The sequence below is a fragment of the Apodemus sylvaticus genome, chromosome 2, assembly GCF_947179515.1.
Source record: "Apodemus sylvaticus chromosome 2, mApoSyl1.1, whole genome shotgun sequence".
NCBI lineage: Eukaryota > Metazoa > Chordata > Mammalia > Rodentia > Muridae > Apodemus > Apodemus sylvaticus.
Genome location: NC_067473.1, coordinates 183253818 through 183274201, shown reverse-complemented (window position 1 = coordinate 183274201; position 20384 = coordinate 183253818). Strand labels below are relative to the sequence as shown.

Genomic DNA, 20384 nt, shown 5'->3' with positions numbered 1-20384 from the left:
GTGATACTGAGATTAACAATCCACAGAAAACAACCCAACTGTCCTATCTAAGGACCTGTCTATGAGTCAAGATTGACCCAGAACTAGAAGATCAACTTCTGGGAGGTTCTGAGAAAGCATTATCTTTTCACAGTAGAGTTCTTGTGAGTCTTAGCAGCACTCAGATATATATGGATCCATCCAGTAAATGCTTGTGCGACCATCTACAGATTCTTAGTCAGACCGATGTGTCACAATACATGTGAGGTGTCATGATACACATATATGAGGTGTTACAATACATGTATGAGGTGCCAACTTTGGTCATGTCAGCGTCAATTCCATTGCTTTCTCTTCAGGCACCATTAAGAAAAGCCATATTCCTGTGTTTGCCACAGTATCCAGAAATGGCAAGCTGGTCAGCCTGTGCTATGCTGCTGTTCCATTGCTCTGAAATCATTACCATCCTAACAACGATCATCATTTCTATTTCTGAAAACCACAGTCAGGGATTGATGCCACTGTCCTCACCAGAGGGTTCTGAGCAGGCTCACAAGGCCCTAGAAAGGCGCCATCCCCTCTCTAAAGTGGCTGCATTGGGACAGACATTTACCCTTTAAGAAAACTCACCTGTAAACAGTAACATTAGCAAGCGGATGCTGGGAACAGACTGTTACTCTGGTTTCAATGTAAAAATTAGGGAGGTAAATCTGTAGGAGAAACAGGCGTGCTCAGTCCATCTACTGAGAGCCAGTGTGTTTGTCTCCCAACCACTACGCTCACTAAGCGTGTTTCAGAAGATAAAGGACGAGACAAGACACACGCAGGCTGTTGTAAAGAGTCAAGGGCACTTCCACTTTGAGCTGCCCACCTCACCGAGGAAACAGCTCAAGGTCAGAATTTTGCCAGCTGGTCAGCTGGTTTAGAGGTGTGGGCCTTTCTAGTCTGGTGGCTCGGCACCGTTATAATCTCGGGGTACTGAGAACCAAGCACAGACTGGAGACTGCACACAGCTCCCTCCAGTCTGGCAAGTTGACTGCATTTCCAAAACAGGATCGTCACCATCTAGACAGCCTTAGGTCAAAGGCCTCGTGGGAGTGTTGGCTCTCATTCAAAGTTAGATCACAGCTGTCTGCCTACAGGAGACATTCTGATACAATGTCAATCACTGAAGGAACCATCAGAGATCAGTAAGTTACACAAACAAAAACCAAAAAAGTTCCCTAAGACACTGTGAGTAAAGCCAGGAAACACAAGAAACAAAAATGTAAGGCTGATAACAGTTTTCCTCACTAAGAAGTCTTTTGTTTCTTCCTCTGTTGTAAAGACTCGCATCTGTCAAAATACAAAGCAAAATCACACAAACCACAGACTTTAGGAAATAATTTATCTAGACTTTCAGATCAACTATTGCACATTAAAAATGCTAGTTTCTGTCCAGGTTCTGATAACCAGTATCATTGGATTACAAACATTTCATGTTGTCGGGGTATCTTCACTTCAGGAAAATGCATTTACTTTGAGAGTTACAGAAAACACTGGAGGGGCCGGGGCGGGGCCAGGGCGGGGCCGGGGCTCAGCTGGTATGACAGTGTCTGCATGAGTAACATCAAAGTGTAGCTAATGCATGACAGCCCCTGCCAATGAAGTGCACAGACAGCCTGCACTCTGCGCTCTCCCACAGAAGTTCCCCTCTGCCCTGCTCCTCCCTGCAGCAAATGCTTCCCTCTCCTCCCTGGCCATTCAGAGAGGACCAGTCAGGCACCCAATATCAAATCCTATTTACTTAGAGGCACTCCTTAACAACTGCCCCCCAGGAGCACCAGAACAGCTGGCCCCTGTCCTTGGGAAAAAAGTGAAGACTATACATCCTTGGAGAGATAAGGGTCCTGCAGATTTGGACCATGAAAGAAGAGTAATCAGGGGTCACAGGCAGTGGTGGCAAGTTGTAAAAACACAGTAGTTCCTGATAGCACCATAAAGTTACTTCCTAGGTTAGAAGAGTTCCTCTTCCCAGCTTCTTGATTTTGGCTTGCTGCCTGAACAAATGATATTGTGTTTGAAAGATGATTTCTCTTGTCACCTGGTAAAATCCTTGTCACCCTAAAATTCAAAGAATCCCTGTCTATGCTGTTTAAAAAAAACGCCAAGACTTCTAGGCGCTGGGTCGCACTCCTGTCCTGTGCAGTGGGAAGGTTTGCAATCCGAGTCTGACTGGATTTAATAAAGACTCTTGTTTCTCTGCATTTGTTTTAGAGGTTTTTAGAGCGCTCCTGGGGGTCCTGCAGTGACTCAGACACAACACCGGACCATCACCAGTCTGAGGATTTCCAAAGCCCCAGTTTACAGAATATACTTCCAGACTTGCTGTGACTTTTGGGTCTGGCTGAGAAATGATTCCCCACCCACGCTATGAGAATTTAAGCTTGAATCCCATAAAACTATCAAGAAATATCTACCAAATGTCATGGGTGGTTTTCAGCAAGTTCAGATATTTGACAAGAGTAAGCTCTGTCTACACAGGAAATACATTGTAGCTCTAGCCCTCCCTCCTACAAGTGAGCCATGTCTACACTGGCAGGGGGTGCAGCTGGTTTATGTAGGACTTTCCCTCCAGCTCCTGTCCTCACATCTGCATTCTGGGTGAGAGTGACCTTGTGGTATAGAGAATTCTCCTCCTCAGAGGCTGTGTCATCGCCATGCACGTGGATCCTGTTCCTTGAGAGAAACAAACACTGTTGTCAGACCGAATTAGCTGTGACTCCAACAGGTTTGAGGACACTTATCACCAAACCGTCAGTGATGTCCCCATAGCTCATGCATCCAATGCTTTGTCTGTCGATTCTGGTGCTATCTGGGGACATTACAAAACCTCTAGGGCCAACTCCAGTGAGAAGCAGCTCATTGAAGACATGCCTTCAAAGGTTACAACCTCGCTCTAGTCCCACCCTCCATGTTCCCTACCCTGTCCTCCCACCCCCGTTCTCCCACCACTCCCCTGCTCTCCCGTTCTTCTCTACCCTCTGCTGCCCAGTCCACCATGAGGAGAGTAACCTCAGCCACGGAGTGGACCACACAATCCTGTCACCATGGCATTCTGCTACAGATGGCCCAGAATCAACAGACAAAGGACCGTGACTGAACCTTTAAATTATAAGACAAAATAACTCCTTCGCCCAACTACAAAACTGCCACATATGGTAGAGAGACAAGAACAGTGGAAGCATGGGAAGACGATACCCAGCCCATGGTGTTTTGTTGGATTAGTCCCACCTGACAGAGGCAGAAGGGTCCATGGAAACTTCCCAACAAGTGGAAAAAGGGACAGAAGGCAAGACACGGGCAGAGGAAGCCCTTCATGTAAGCAGCGGACCAGCGGCCTAGAGTGGAGGCTCAGAGCGGACATGGAGGGTCTCTCTACTCACACAATGAGTTTGGGTGGCAAGTGCTGTAACTCCTTTTTATCTCCTCATAAATTCTGAACCTACATGAACACACGAATCTGTATACACTGGACTGGAGAAAACTCAGATAGCAAGCCCGCGCTGTGAGCTGAGAGGTTATAACAAACCTCTATAATGCTCTTGCGTTCCATTAAAGTTGGACTTGAGTTTTTCTATGCATAAATCCTGGAAGAGTGGATTCATAGCATAAAAGTAATGGGCCAGCAAGTCATACTTGTTATAGCATGAGTGGGAACCACAGTAGGACTTGTTAGGAGTTGGGTTTGGTGCTGCTATGCATTCAAATGCTAAATTATATACCTTGAGACCTGGTTGCCCCACAAAGAATGAATTCCCACATCTAACATCTTTTGTTGTGCAAACCTTGCTCCCTTCCACCCCTGTTTAAAACTATTGGTTAAATAAAGGTGAGTACAGGCCGGGTGGTGGTGGCGCACGCCTGTAATCCCAGCACTTGGGAGGCAGAGGCAGGTGGATTTCTGAGTTCTAGGCCAGCCTGGTCTACAGAGTGAGTTCCAGGACAGCCAGGGCTACACAGAGAAACCCTGTCTCAAAAAACCAAAATAATAATAATAGTAATGATAATAATAATAATAATAATAAATAAATAAATAAAAATAAAGGTGGGTACAGCCAATTACTAGAGGGAAGAGAGGTAGGCAGGGTTTCAGTCACCTGGCTGTGGGTCACAGGTGGGGATGACAAAGAGGAAGGAGGAAAGGGAAGGAAGATGGAGGGAACAGGAGGTCTTCAGTAGATATGATGGGCTGCCAGCCTGTGCCCAAGCAAAATGGACCCTGAGGACAGGCTGGTGGGGCAGAAATAACCCAGGAAGACACAAACAGCAAGTATTTGTAGGGAGAGCACATCTGGGGAAGTAGCCAGTCTGGCCCTTAGGGAATTAGACTAGGGGTAATCCTCCACTGACTGACTGTACAAAACTAAATAATAATCACAGCCCGACTCTCATTCATTTGGGAGCAAGACAGGGATATGTGTAACTCAATTAATTTACAAAGATTACAGGTGCCTAACTAGGGGTTCTTTTTACCAATCGCTATTGGGCAGTTGAACAAGTCACTGTGGTTTAAAATTCAGGGAAATTTGGGCCTGGTGGCACATGCCTTTAATCCCAGCACTTAGAAGGCTGAGGCAGGTGAAATCCCCGAGTTCTGGTGAAGCCTGGTCTACGTAGTGAGCTCCAGACAAGCCAGGGCAGAGAACCCTTGTCCAGAGTAAGCGTTCAGACAGAAGCCACACGAGGAGGGCGGGAACCACAAAGCGGCCGCGCCTAAGGTTCTGATGTTCTGTATTTGTCCAATCCATTGTCAAACCCTAAAACTGATCGTCCAAACAGAAGTTATAATTGTCATGTTCTATACAGTCTCTGCTTTCTTTTCATTCTTGAGATAGGGTCTCACTATGTAGTCTTAGCTAGATTAGTGTTATGGGTATTCAATAGGGAAGACTGCTCAGACATGGGTTTAAACCCATCGAGAGCCTGCCAGTGACTATACTGGGTATCTGGGATCCCAGTGTAGCACTGAACCTTTCTCAGGGTGAGCTTTTAAGATCCCTGTCACTGTACAATGAAAGCAGTCTAGAGATACAGAATAGTAGAAAGACCAAAACCCCAGGGTAACTGCGGGGGGCATAGTCACAGTATCACCAGAGCCAGAGGCACTCCCAATGCAGAGGCTAAGGTAGCATTAGTATTCAGTGCCCCAGACATGAGTTAACATCTCCTTTGACCTTTCTTATGTGAGGAGAAGGTGGAGAATACTAATCTCTCTCTCTCTTCATTCCCTTTCCACTGCAAGAGGTCAATTCACTTACACTGTGCTCTCCCTGGGTCCCTAGAAGCCACTGTAGCCACTGTTTCCAAAGTCAGCAACCTTTGTTACTAAGATGGCCATGGTTATAGGATGTGAAGACAAGTGTCTATTGTTATACCTATCAATTAGCCAAATAGGGTGGCAAATCACTGGGGACAGAGTCTTCCCTATCCCTAAGATGGAGGGATACACACTGGTTTGCACTGTTGTAATCAGAACAGCATCAGCTGTAGCTACATGGATAATTCTATCAGAAGTCAGGGTTTAGCCAGACTTAGTCCAAACACAGGATAACCTGCATTCTCTAGTCAAATCCTCTCCACCCCACTGTGCATAAAGGACCATTATACTATGCTAATGTCGTCAAATCTTTGAATAGGGTCAAGTTATGCAAATCGCCTTTTCCTTTGGGGAGGTTTTGGACAGAGCCCCCCAATCCTAGCAGGAGAGGACCTACCTTTTGCAAGCTTGCATCTTTAGCAAGCAGAGTGGTCTCATACATGTGTAACTGCATCTGGAAAATCAACTGGGTAAAGCCACTGGGATTCGGCTTTCTTTTTTTTTTTTTTTTTTTTGATTTTTGGATTTTTGGATTTGGTTTTTTCAAGACAGGGTTTCTCTGTGTAGCCCTGGCTGTCTTGGAACTCACTCTGTAGACCAGGCTGGCCTCAAACTCAGAAATCTGCCTGCCTCTGCCTCCCAGAGTGCTGGGATCATAGGCATGCGCCACCACCGCCGGGCTAGGGATTTGGCTTTAAAACAAAATTCAACATTGTCAAGAGCATTTCACCAAAAGGGGCAGGCTTCTCAATAGCCATTAACATTTCCAGTCTACATTTTGCAAAGGCACCCTCTTCTGGGCTTGGTGAGCACCACTGTCATATGCAGACTCTCATCGCAACACACACACACACACACACACAGAGGCATCATTTAAAATACTCTTTGGCTTCAGTTGCAGAAGCAAGATGACAATGCAGTTGTGGTGTTTGTAAGTCGCATACATACACCTTCTAATATCTGAGGGCGTTTGGGATGTGCTTACTTGATGTTTTTCCTTGGTTTCAGATAATTCCTCAATCTTCTTTTCCAGAGACTCTATGTCCATGATGATCTTAATATTCTAGTATAAAAGAGGATAGCATTGTTTAGATTTAGCCCCATATCACCAGTAGCACCACCAAACCAGACCAAACCAGACCAAACCAAACCCAAAACCAAAATGAAAACCCCAAAACAGAAGTCAACCTGGTAACCCGAGTTCCATTCTAGCAGCCCACATGGTTGAAGGAGGGAACTGACTAAAATCTCCTTTTTGCCACGGGTGCTTGACATAGTAAAGTTTTTCTGTTCGGATGGGGACCTGCCTGCCCTTCATCATCTGTAATTTGAAAACTCCCTTGTGGTTTGATGTGGGGGCCTGGAGAATCATGGGAGAATCACACTGTGCTCACAGCACCCACGGCCATATGCGCCCTGGCTCGCCTTCACCATATGCGCCTCCTCTTGTCTCCACTAGTGTGTAGCTTTTTGACATACCTCTTTCTAAAGAGCCCAGATATTAAGAATCAGAGCCCTGATTTCTGTCTCCTGAAAAAAATATTGAAATTAAGAATTTTATGAAAATTGCTAGGCAGTGATGGTGCATGCCTTTAATCCCAGCACTTGGGAGGCAGAGGCAGGTGGGTTTCTGAGTTCGAGGCCAGCCTGGTCTACAGAGTGAGTTCCAGGACAGCCAGGGCTACACAGAGAAACAAAAACAAAAGCAAAAAAAAAAAAAAAAGAATTTTATGAAAATTATACAGTCACCTCTAAGGTTGCTGTGCTAATAAGCTTTCCCTTCACTAACTTTCTGGTATTCCCCTCTCACCAAAAACTCTAAGTATTTCCTGTCCATCTGTCCAACCATCCACCCAACTATCCACCCACCCACCTACCTACCCAACCATCCACCTACCCCTCCACCAATCCACCACCCAACTATCCACCCACCCACCTACCTACCCAACCATCCACCTACCCCTCCACCAATCCACCACCCAACTATCCATCCACCCACCCACCTACCTACCCTACCATCCACCTACCCCTCCACCAATCCACCACCCGGCTATCCATCCACCCACCTACCTACCCAACCATCCACCTACCCCTCCACCAATCCACCACCCAACTATCCACCCACCCAACCACCTACCCAACCATCCACCTACCCCTCCACCAATCCACCACCCAACTATCCATCCACCCACCCACCTACCCACCCAACCATCCACCTACCCCTCCACCAATCCACCACCCGACTATCCATCCACCCACCCACCTACTTACCCAACCATCCACCTACCCCTCCACCAATCCACCACCCAACTATCCATCCACCCACCCACCTACCTACCCTACCATCCACCTACCCTTCCACCAATCCACCACCCAACTATCCATCCACCCACCTATCTACCCAACCATCCACCTACCCCTCCACCAATCCACCACCCAACTATCCATCCACCTACCCCTCCACCAATCCACCACCCAACTATTTACCCACCCACCTACCTACCCAGCCATTCACCTACCCCTCCACCAATCCACCACCCAACTATCCACCCAACCACCTACCTACCCTACCATCCACCTACCCCTCCACCAATCCACCACCCAACTATCCATCCACCCACCTATCTACCCAACCATCCACCTACCCCTCCACCAATCCACCACCCAACTATCCATCCACCTACCCCTCCACCAATCCACCACCCAACTATTTACCCACCCACCTACCTACCCAGCCATTCACCTACCCCTCCACCAATCCACCACCCAACTATCCACCCAACCACCTACCTACCCTACCATCCACCTACCCCTCCACCAATCCACCACCCAACTATCCATCCACCCACCTATCTACCCAACCATCCACCTACCCCTCCACCAATCCACCACCCAACTATCCATCCACCTACCCCTCCACCAATCCACCACCCAACTATTCACCCACCCACCCACCTACCTACCCAACCATCCACCTACCCCTCCACCAATCCACCACCCAACGATCCATCTACCCATCCACCTATCTACTGATCTACTCACCGAACTAGCTATCTACCCACCCACCCATACATACATACACCTATCCACCTATCTATCCATCCATCCTACCTACCCACCCACTTATTCACCCACCCACTCACCCAAGGTCTTGCTGCATAAACTACAGCTGCTTTGACTTTGCCATCCAGACTCTAGAAAAATTAAAAAAAAATATGTAGAGGTAGCTGTAGTGACTTCTAATTACATCTCACAGAATTAGTAATGCTAATGACTATTTAGATCCCTAATGAAGATATTTTAAAATTCCCTTGAAATTATAAAACAGAGGGGTTTAGAATTCTATGTCTAGGACACTGGAATTTCTGAGTTATGGGCAGTGGACATCAGACTCAAGGAATGGACACTGTACATGTCAAGCTTTCTCTGTGTGTGTGTGTGTGTCTATGTGTGTGTGTGTATGTGTCTGTGTGTGTCTGTGTATATGTGTATGTGTGTATGTCTATGTGTGTCTGTGTGTATGTGTATGTGTGTGTGTCTGTCTTTGTGTGTGTGTGTCTCTGTGTGTGTGTGTCTATGTGTATGTGTATGTCTGTGTGTGTCTGTGTGTATGTGTATCTGTCTGTGTGTGTGTGTATCTGGAGGATGGAGGAGAAGCTGCCACCAGCATTTCAGCCAGGAAGGCTAGAGTGGTTCCCAAGAAGCCAGGGTGAGCACATGCGGCAACTTGCGGGGCTTGCTATCTCTCCGTGAAGGGAAAAAAAGTAAAAACAAGTGACATAGCCACCAACAAGCTTCCCCAGGAAATATTAAGTTTCGTAGATAAGGAATTAAGGTGAAGGGCTCTGAGCCTCAATCATTACTCAACTTTTTTTTTTTTTTTTGGTTTTGGTTTCGAGACAGGGTTTCTCCCTGGCTGTCCTAGAACTCACTCTGTAGACCAGGCTGGCCTTGAACTCAGAAATCCACCTGCCTCTGCCTTCCAAGCGCTGGGATTAAAGGCGAGCACCACCACTGCCCAGCTCATTACTCAACTTGAAGACAGGTAGCTTACTGACAGGATTTATCTGGACACTTTAGACAGTTTAGAAAGAAATAGAGGGCTTCTGATGTCATCAGATTTAAACTTGCTGAAATAGCACATCTAGAAGCCTCTGTTAGGGCCACATAACCTCTCATCAGATGTAGCAAGTATTTGTCTGACTGACTTTTCAAAGATGGCCTGGGTGGCCAGCTGCCCAGAGAGCAACTCTCTGTTGTTTGAAGATGACTAAAATTGCATGCATGCTTCTTTGAACTCGATTACTTGTTCAGGACACAACTTGGGGTGGGGGTGGGGGTCCCAAGATTACAATGTTACAGCAATGGAACAGCAGCACAGCACAGGCTGGCCAGCTTGTCACCTCTGGATAGTGTGACACAGGAAAATGGCTTTTCTTAGCCTGTAGAGAAAGCAATGGAATTCACGCTGATGTGACATCATATGGGGGGTCGGGGTCGGGCATGACACCTGGTACCGGTTAATCTCCACATCTGCTACACCGCAGGTGCTGAACCCAGAACTGCTGGTGTAGGACAGTCATGTATGACTGGCCCTGGAAAGTGAGGGTCCCCGTGACCTCCAGAGAGTGACAACAAGGCAGCATGACTCTCACTGTCCCACCCCCATTGTTAGCCAGGCTGGAGCAGGCTGGAGTTCGAGGTCTGTGTAAGGACGGCGGACATCCTGAAGACAGCGACTACCTCTCCGGCCTTTGGGCAAAGGCTTGGGCTAAATCACCTTTTGCCCTGAACAACTCCCCGCATTCACTTTCTGCGCCTCAGGAGGCTGCCTACTAACCTGGAAAACACTCCAAAGATTAACAATTTCTTTTCAGGATTCAATTGGGTTTTGGTATATTTATGAATTCACCTGCAAACTTTGGGAAATAGCTCAGGAATTGCTAGTTTTTCACAGGCCAGAACATATGACTACTGAGAGACATCTATGAAAAATGAAATGGTTTTTGAGACAGGGGTTCTTCCTTAGTCTAGTCTGGCTTTGAACTCACTATATCACTTGACCCACCAGTCTCCACCTCCTAAGCACTGGGATGGCAGGCATGAGTCAACATCTAACTAAGAATTTTAATTTTTTTGCATTTATTATATATATATATATATAAATATATATAAAATGCCTGTATGTTTGTGTGTATACATGTGCGCATGTGCACGTGTGTGTATGTGCATATGTGTATGCACATAGGCATATGGGCAAGCATGCAAAGTACTGAGAATTGACCCATGGTTCTGCATGCTAGGCAAGTGCTCATCCGTAGGCCCAGACCCAGTCCTTTACTCTTAAGTCACGTGACCTCTGTGCTCGGCTTTCATGGTCTGGTGACTCACCAGCTGCTCGCTCTGCGCGCCACAACCACGGTCCTCTGCTCCTCTGGAGCAACCATGGTAACCCATAGTCCTCGAGCTCCTCCTGTAACAGGCTGCCCCTCCTGACAGCTTGCTGGACGCTGCACGGGTAGAAACAGGGACTGCAGTCAGTGAACCCCAAGTTGACATCTTGGGAGCGAAGGAAAGCCAGGACTCTTTCTGGATCGAAGCTGAAAACCACAGAAAGCCTAACCCAGGCGCCCTAGGGAGGAAAGAGGCCACATCCACCCGATTCAGGGGTGAGGAAGCAAAGCGGGTGGGCGGGCAGGCGGGTGGGAGCATGTGGTGGCAGGAAACGGACAAAATAAAACAAAGGCCTACCTCGGGCGCTAGAGTAGAGAGTAGGGAACAGGTTCTTTTTAAAAGACAGAGAACTAAGCTTTGGAGCTGTAATTAGGAGGAGTTAGGGTGAAGCGTAAAAAGTGGGTACGATCAAAATATACTGTATGGATTATAAAATCTCAAAGAATAAAAATATATTAAAATGTATTCTTTTTTTAATTTAAAGGAATTAGAATCCCCCCAGGCCAATGAGTTGGGCTCTGTATGTCCCTGCACACACATGCATCATGCATGTGTACCCACGTACATGCATGCATACACAGAATGATATATAATTTCTTACTGTAAGATTTAGTCTCCTGAAAGCCTCTCATTGCCTGGACAACCTGTTCCTTTCCTGTTAGCAGATAAAGTGATTTAGTCAGTGTGAACTTCCGGACATTTAAATAACTTCCTGTCCGGGGACTGCATGGGAGATGAGACACACACATCTGTCCTCAGAGTTTACAAACTAGTGCTGGAGGGAAAGTACTAGTTTCTGAATGACATAGTTGGTAAAAAGGTCTATTATGGTACTTGAGAATGTCTAAGCACCAGAAACAGTCTAAACAGCCATCTGAAGCCGAGAAGCAGCTGCTCAGTGTCTTCTGATACTACATCTCGGCATATCCTGCGGTGCATCACATCCTCAGAGAGTCCCACAGGCCCCATGTTCTTTTCCGTGCTAAGTGTTGGCCAGACAGGCTTCCTAGACAAGGGATGGCCGAGCTCCCCACCTCTGCATGGGATCTTACACTGATCATTTAAAATGGCGGCAGTGAGGCTCTGGTGAGACGGCCGGGCTGCCAAGGGCACAGGCTGCTCAGCCAGGCTGGAGCTCAGGCTCCAGGTGGGCAGCTCACAAGCATCCGTAACTCTGGATTCAGGGGACCTGATGCCATTACTGTCATCCTTGAGCACTGCATGCACGTGGCAGGCGTGTCTCTGTCTCTGCCTGTCTCTGTGTCTCTGTGTGTCTCACTGTCTCTCTCTGTCTGTGTGTCTCTCTGTCTCTGTCTCTCTCACACATCTCTCTCTCACATCTCTCTCACACATCTCTCTCACACACACATCTCTCTCTCACACACATCTCTCTCTCACACACATCTCTCTCTCACACACATCTCTCACACACATCTCTCACACACATCTCTCTCACACACATCTCTCACACACATCTCTCTCACACACATCTCTCTCACACACATCTCTCTCACACACATCTCTCTCACACACATCTCTCTCACACATCTCTCTCTCACACACATCTCTTGCTCTTTCTCTCTCTCTCTCTCACATACACACAAACACATACACTCACTCACTAGAGTCCATTCTGATCTAACCCAGGACTTCCTTAGTTCTAATCCCAGCTCTTAGTTTGGAGATGCAACCTTGTATAAAGTTTGTTACTCTTTTCCTGATTGTTTCCGGGTGGTTTGCGTAGTGCAGACACCCTGCCTGAAGGGTCTGTTGGTCATTAGTCCTTTCTTACTAGAGCTACACTTATCGCTTCTCCAGGATGCAGCTACCTAGAGGCATGGATTAAACCAGTCAGCATACAGCTGTCATCAATTTTCCACATGGGCCCTGCGCAGAGTAAGAATTCACTTGACCCTTGACCTGTTTTTTTAGGCCACAGACACATCCGTGGGTCTTGGACAATCCCGTCTTGTATGAGACAGCAAACATCACCACTAGAAAGGAGCTCACAAGTAATTCTGGTAGGAATGGAAGACAGCTCACAATGGTTACTCTGTGACACAGGAACACCACTGCTAGACCTATACCCATAGGGACTGAAGGCATTTAAAGCGTCAGTATAAATGTACACATAAAAATCATTTCACATATGTTCATTACACTACTCTTCATACTAAACCAGAAGCACAAATAACCCGAAAGTCCATTACTCAGAGAACGGATAAAGAGAATATGGTAGATCCATACAGTGGAATAGTACTCAGCCATAAAAAGGAAGGAAGTGGGCTGGAGAGATGGCTCAGTGGTTAAGAACACTGACTGTTCTTCCATAGGTCCTGAGTCCAGCTCCAGCAACCACATGGTGGCTCACAACCATCTGTACTGAGATCAGATGCCCTCTTCTTGTGTGTCTGAAGACAGCTACAGTGGACTCAGATACATTAAGCAAACAAACAAGCAAATATTAAAAAAGGAAGGAAGTAGTGATATCTGCTACAATATGAACAGGCCTTTAAACATGGTCCTAAGTGGAAGCCAGGCACAAAGACCAGGTGTTATAATTCCATTGATGTGGAAAACACAAAGTGTTAGTGGTTGCCAGGGCCTGAGAGGAGACGGAATAAAGGGTCACTGTGGAATTGTGTTGAGTTTCTACTTGGTGGGATGGAGATGAGGTAAATAATGGTGGATAGATACTGCATGACCTTAGCTTAGACACCACAAGGCGGGACTCATGCATTGCAAACTATACATTGCCGAAGGATTTACAAAACAGAGAAACTGAAATCCCAGGATGCTCTGGGCTCACTTCATCTGCAGGCTAACTGCCTGCTGGCCTCTTCCATGGCTTCTAATGCTGGTTGACACATAGTGGTCTCTTCTTCCAGGTTCTGCTTCCTGGAGTACAGGTCTGTGACTCGGTCATCAAGTCCGACATCTCCCTAGGGTGAGAAAGGCCTGGGGACGGCCTTGTCATCTCTGTTCCTCTAAAATAAAGCCAGGCAGGGAGTTTCCCTGAGCCGGAGTAAATGGTCTTGACTTTTTATCCTTTCTTCTCCTCAATGCTATAAATACAACTCACATATATAATAAGTATTTACTATCCTAGCTTCAAAGACTCTCCTAGCCAGGCATGATGGTACATGTCTGTGCTCCTAACACGGAGGAGGAGGAGGAAGAGGAGGAAGAGGAGGAGGAGGAGGAGGAGGAGGAGGAGGAGGAGGAGGAGGAGGAGGAGGAGGAGGAGGAGATTCAAGTCAGCCTCGGCTGTCTACACTGAGATTCAGGCCAGCCCGGGTGGTGTAAGACCCTGTCTCAAAAATCCACCCTTATGTTGGGCAGTGGTGGCGCATGCCTTTAATCCCAGCACTTGGGAGGCAGAAGCAGGTGGATTTCTGAGTTCGAGGCCAGCCTGGTCTACACAGTGAGTTCCAGGACAGCCAGGGCTATACAGAGAAACCCTGTCTCGAAAAACAAAAAACAAAAAAATCCACCCTTATTTTTTGTATTTCTACATATAATGTATACTATCTCCCAAAGAATTACAATCAATTTCATAACTATTTTGAAGAGAACTTGTTACAGGTCACCCTGAAAGCCCATGATGGAGATACATTTTTATGAGTGAGTAAGTAATTTTAGGTTACCAATCTTAAACAAATTTCTGTTCCCAGTGAAACCAGTTCTAACATAGATAGAGGAGATTAAACATCTAAGGCCATCTGCATTAGTTCTTCCACAAACCAAAAGCAGCGTGCAGTTAATAATGTGGGCTGCAGAGTCAACAGGAAGGAAGGGGAGGCATTGAGACTCACAGGACTTGTTCAGACAGGTCTCCATGGCAGACCTCAAAGCCAGGTCTCTGTGATGCCTTTGGTCATCTTCCCTGGAAGACATAAGAGAGACGTTTGGGAGAGACTCACTTCCTCCATGTTCTGCCGTCCTGAAGCAAGCCTGGCCTGTCTGGCCTCACATCTTCCTGTGGGTCAAACACAGAACCTTCCTGGCTGCTGGACCATCAGCTCCTTATTCCCTCCCTGAAGACAAAAAGCAAAGCCAGAGTCCAGCCTGTGCTCAGAGCAGAGTCCAGGCCGGTTTTCACAGTGCTCTGTCTATCCCCATTTGGGTTTTGAAGCATCTATTTGTGGGCTCAGAAATGTCTCAGTGGATAGGATGCTTGCCCAGCAAGTACAGGGATCTGAATTCAGAATGAAGCCAGGTAATGTAGCAGCCACTTGGAATCCCTGTGCTCAGGAGGCATTGACAGAAGATGCCCAGGACTAGCTGCCTAGGTACGCTACCCGGAATCATCAAGGTCCGTGTTCAGAGAAAGAGCCTGTTTCAGTAAAGTGGAGGGCAGAGGAAGATACACCATGTCAACTGTGGGCCTAGCCACATATACACTTGCACACTTGCGCACACACACACACACACACACACACTCCTGAATACACATACAAATAAACAACCTCTAACTAAATGCAAAAGCATATGGTTGGTTATTTTCCTTCAAAATATGTTACCTGCTCAAAGAGATTGTTTTTATTGTTTTGTTTTTGTTTGTTTTGGTTTTTTGTGAGAAAGATCCTCACTCTATATTCCTGGTTGGCCTAGAGCTTGCTATGTAGACCAGAATGGCCTCAAAGCTATAGCAATCCCCCTGCTTCTGCATCCTGACTGTTGTGATTACAGGAGTATATAACATCATACATTAATGACATTACACATTTTTGTTTGTTTTTTGAGACAGGGTTTCTCTGTACAGCCCTGGCTGTCCTAGAAATCATTCTGTAGACCAGGCTGGCCTCGAACTCACAAAGATCCACCTGCCTCTGCCTCCCACTACTTGGCTGATATTACACATTTTTAAATGTGTTCTTAAATTGCTCTTATAAAAGCTGAACCAGCTTGCTTCTTTTTCTACCAGCAATGAGTCTGGGCGTCTGTCCATCCCTCAACACTGGAGGAATCACTATTCAATCTCTGACGGCCACCACAGTACCGAGTATTGGGCGTAGGCCTCGGGGATTAACAGAAAATGCAGACACGACACAGGTCATTCTGTAAGGAGAATGCCAAAGCTTTACTGAGGGACCAGAAATATACTAGAGGCCAGGGAAGAGAACAGGAACAAACAATTATAGCCATATAGCCATAGGTCAGGCACCTGGGAAGTCCTACCACACCGGTAAGCTGGGGGGCGGGGAGGGTTGCTCTCAGGAAACCTGTGCAAACTGCTCAGCTGGGGGAGTTGAGCCAAGCTCTCCGGTTCCCGACAAATCTCTGTCACTGAGCAATCTCTGTCACTGAGTGCTAATGAACTGGCTCAGTGGGTAACGGTGCTTGCATTGGGGCCTGAGGACCTGAGGTGGATCCCAGGATCACGTGGTGGAAGGAAAGAACAAGTTTCTTCAAGTCATCTTCTCACTTCCACAACCCAGCAATTTTAAAAAGTAAATATCTGTATGACAAATGGCAAAATGGTATGTGTGTTTGGTTTCTAATTTTTTTTTTAAAAAAAATGTATTTTGTCTATGTGTGTGCCGAAACCATGTGTGCAGTAGGGAGAGGCATCCTATGGTAGCGGTTCCGTTAGTAAAAAAGGATGGGGTCACAGCGATTGGGGGGTGCCCGGGGTGTTTCTGCTGGAATCTGCTCACCTTCTGTTCCTTCAGCAAGCTAGCCCCTTCTTCCTGATGCCCAGAGGGTGTCCAGGGCCACACCTAGGTCTATGTTTCCAGGACCGAGCACTGTCCCCAGCTACTCGAGGCCGCTGTCTTCCGAGTCCTGGCCAGCAGGTCCTCTCGGGGACCCATTGTTTTGTCCACTCCTTCCAAGGCTTTTGAGGAAGAAGGAAAAATTGCTTTTGAAACAGGCTGTTTTGAGACAGTTTCTCAGGGAACTTGGGCTAGCCTCAAACTTTCTATGTCACCAAAGGTGACCTTAAGTTTCTGGTCCTTCTGCCTACACCTCTTGAATGATAGATACAGTAGAAAATTATTTAAGGTTTTGGCCTGGGCTTCTCCCCACCTTATCATTGAATTCCTGGGTGAAAGACACACTTGCAGCCTTTATATTGTAATAAACTTTAGCAGCACAATAGCTGGGCAGGTGCCTGCCCTCTGTGCCCTTAGAATCGCTCTTCCTGTCCATAACCCCCACTTACTAGTTACTAAGTTTTATCTGAGCTGCTCCTAGCTCTAATTGGGCAGCCCTCAGGGCCAATTTATTTATTTATTTATTTATTTATTTATTTATTTATTTATTTATTTATTTATTTATTTATTTATTTATTTATTTATTTATTTATTTATTTATTTATTTATGGCCGACTCCCGGCAGCTTCTCTTCTCTCGTCTCCTGCAACTTTTTCCTTTATTCTTTGACAGCTTCTTTGCCCCGTCTTCTCCTATGATCCTCCAGCCCCAAGCCTGTGAGGACCTATGTCTCTTCTGCCCAGCTTTTGTCTGTCCTGAGAGCAAAACATCCTCCCCCCGCCCCAGCTTACCGGTGTGGTAGGACTTCCCAGGTACCTGACCTATGGCTATATGAATATAATTGTTTGTTCCTGTTCTCTTCCCTGGCCTCTAGTATATATATTTCTGGTCCCTCAGTAAAGCTTTGGCATTCTCCTTACAGAATGACCTGTGTCGTGTCTGTGTTTTCTGTTAATCCCCGAGGCCTACGCCCAATACTTGGTATTGTTAATCAATTAACTTGTAGATATGACGTACCTGGGTGAGATGTCCTACCTGAGAATTAGCCCCAAAGAAAGAAAATGGAGAGTGTTAGAATGAGGCACACACATATAAAGGGTCTTAAAAATCATATTACGTTTCGTTTATCTGGTTGTATGTGCGAGAGGGCATGTATGCACCACAGCTTGGAAGTGGAGGTCAGAGGAAGACTTTTGGGAGCTGGTTTCCTCTTCTACCACATCGTGGGACCTCACGAGTGTTAAGGCTTGGATCTCTGTGTGTTGAGTCGCCTCACTCCCGGCCCTGTGTAATAGTTCCATATGCTATTCGCTTTACTTCTGCATATTTTAAAAAAAATGTCTGCAGTTTAAAAAAAAATCCAAAGTCACATTGACAGGAGCAGCCATGGAAAAGTGTATAGTGGACCATTCGGAATGGTGAGGGTGTCCACTGGGGTTTGCTTCCTAAGCTCACCAGGACCGTGTCATTCTCACAGTGGACCGGAAGCATTTAGGTGCTAAAAATAACCCGTGGAAAGTTATTAAGAACTACCCCCCCCAAAAAAAAACAGAAGTGAAAAGTTATAATTAAAAGTTTTTAGCTAAATTTGGTGATCTATAATTAAAAGCTTTTAGCTAAATTTGGCGATCTATAATTAAAAGTTTTTAGCTAAATTCGGCGATCAGTTTCGTATACTTGAGCGGCCTGTTTCTTGAGACCAGTCCCAGGAAGTGTAAGTCAAACAGTGACTAAGTAGGTCCCTGAAATAAACAGCCAGGACCTAGCCAGCTGGGTTTGCCTTCAAATTAGGTTGTGCCCACTGTCGCGGGTGGGTCTGATGCTGCTATATATTCTGTATATATGCTGAATTCTGTATCCTAAGATTTGGTTGACCCAAGATTAGTAAAATTCCCAGCCTTTGTTGTGCAAACTCTACTCTGTAACTTAAAAGCATTAGTTAAATAAAAATGTCTACAACCAATTACTGGGGAGAATAAAGAGAGGTGGAGTTTTGAGTTACCAGAAGTATGTGGGGGTCTGAAGGTAGGGACCATGAGGAAAGAGAAAAAGAAGAGAGAGGGGAGGGGGGAGGGGGAACTGGAGGGAGAGGGAGAGGGAGAGGGAAAGGGAAATGGTGGGGAAGGGAGAGGAGAGGGAAGAAGAGGGGGAGAGGGAATGGGAGGGGGAGAGGAAAGGAAGAGGAGGGGGGAGGGAAGGGGAGGGGAGGGGGAGAACAGGAGCTCTCCATTAGCCATGATGGACCAGCAGTTACGTGCCCCAGTGAAATGCCTCCCCAGAACAGCAGTCTACTGGAGGAGAAATAACTCAAGAGATTCAAACAGTAAGTATGTGGTGTCCATAGCTGGGGAAGTACCCAGTGTAGTGTTAAGAGAATTAGATTAGGGTTAATCCCCCAGTAACTGTGCAGAACCTAATAAATCATCATTTCAATGGAAGCTAGATGGGCTAAGCATAATTCTTTTATTTTACAGCCCAGCATGTGGGACACTGACAGACACTGACACCCATATAAACGATTCCCCTCCTGGAAGGCCACCTGACAAGTTCTCCCTGTGTGCGTGGTCCTTGTCACACTCAAGAAAAATGCTTGCCAGTCGCTCCTCCTTCTCCTCCTCCCCTTACTCCTCCTCCTCCTCATCCTCACAGGCCCTGTTCCCACCATCTGCTTCATCTTCCTGGCTGCCTTCACCATCTGTTTTCAACACTATCAAAAAAAAAAAAAAAAAAAAAGGAATTTTGTACCACGATGGGTGGTTTCTCACGTGGGTGTGTCAATCTGAAGAAATTGTACTTGGTAGTAGTCAGCTCACAGCACTGATATCTTCAGTACATCATTTTAAAGTGGTCATGTGGCCCGGAGCAGCTCCGTGGTACAACACCTGCCCAGCATTCATGAGGCCCTGGGTTCAGTCTCTAGCAACACATATAAACACATAAAAATGAAATTTAAGTAGTCACTAAATTTAACTAGTAAACACATAAAATTTAACTAGTAAACACATAAAAATGAAATTTAAGTAGTCACTAAATTTAACTAAAGTTAACTAAAGCACACATCTTTAATGCCAGCACTCAAGAGGCAGAGATAGGTGGACCTCTGTGAGCTAGAGGCTAGCTGGTCTATGGGCACTGGACCATGCCAGGAAACTTGGGTTCAGATGGCTGAGATGGCAGGTGTCCTCCTGCTCCATACTAGACTCCTGGCCCAGAGCAGGTGACCCCACTCCCCATGTAGATCAGAGCAGAGTTTCCATACTAATGAAGTACTAAAGGCCCTGCGGGTTTACCATAAGCTTCCCTTCCCAGACATTCCTTCCTTCAACAGGTATTTAATCTCTGGTTCACCCTGAGAAGGTGGTATGCATTCATTTCCCATGGTGAACAGGCAATAAACGGGATGGATAGACATGGACTGTCTCTTTCATCAAGAACCCCCAGCACGGGGGAAGCCTTCATCTACAGAGCAGTGCTGTCTAGGTCTCCCACAGAAGGCCCCTCTGTGCTCCTAGACTCACCACTGCGGAGCTAAGTTGGAGTTCCCCATACCCTCAAGCTCACCCTCAACCCACAGGTCTTCTCTGTTCTCAGCTCCTCTGAGACTCCCAGCAGTGCCCGGATGTCCAGGAGTCTGAGAACCCTCGGCCTCGGCCTAAGATGTTTCTTACTCGGGCTGAGGCCCACATCTTAGACTGTGTTTTCCCAACCCTGAGCAGTGTACTGGTGCTTCTGCAGAGCCCAGCACCCCACAGCAGCACAGCATAAATGTGGCCTATGTCCTGGTGTTCCCACACCCCAGGGGTGAAGCAGAACACAACCCCACACTGGTCTATAAAACAAGTTCCAGGCTAGCTAGGGGTTACGTAGTGAGACCC

At 46.6% G+C, this 20384-nt stretch overlaps 1 long non-coding RNA gene across 1 annotated transcript; it reads right to left on the bottom strand.

Moving 5' to 3' along the window:
* Window positions 1-1445: 1445 nt before the first annotated feature.
* On the bottom strand, window positions 1446-10894 carry LOC127677750 (uncharacterized). The gene is made up of 3 exons (XR_007976529.1): window positions 10730-10894; window positions 6324-6401; window positions 1446-2697 (listed from the first exon to the last, which is right to left on the bottom strand). It is a non-coding gene; the product is annotated as an uncharacterized LOC127677750 (long non-coding RNA).
* Between the last annotated feature and the right edge of the window lie 9490 nt (window positions 10895-20384).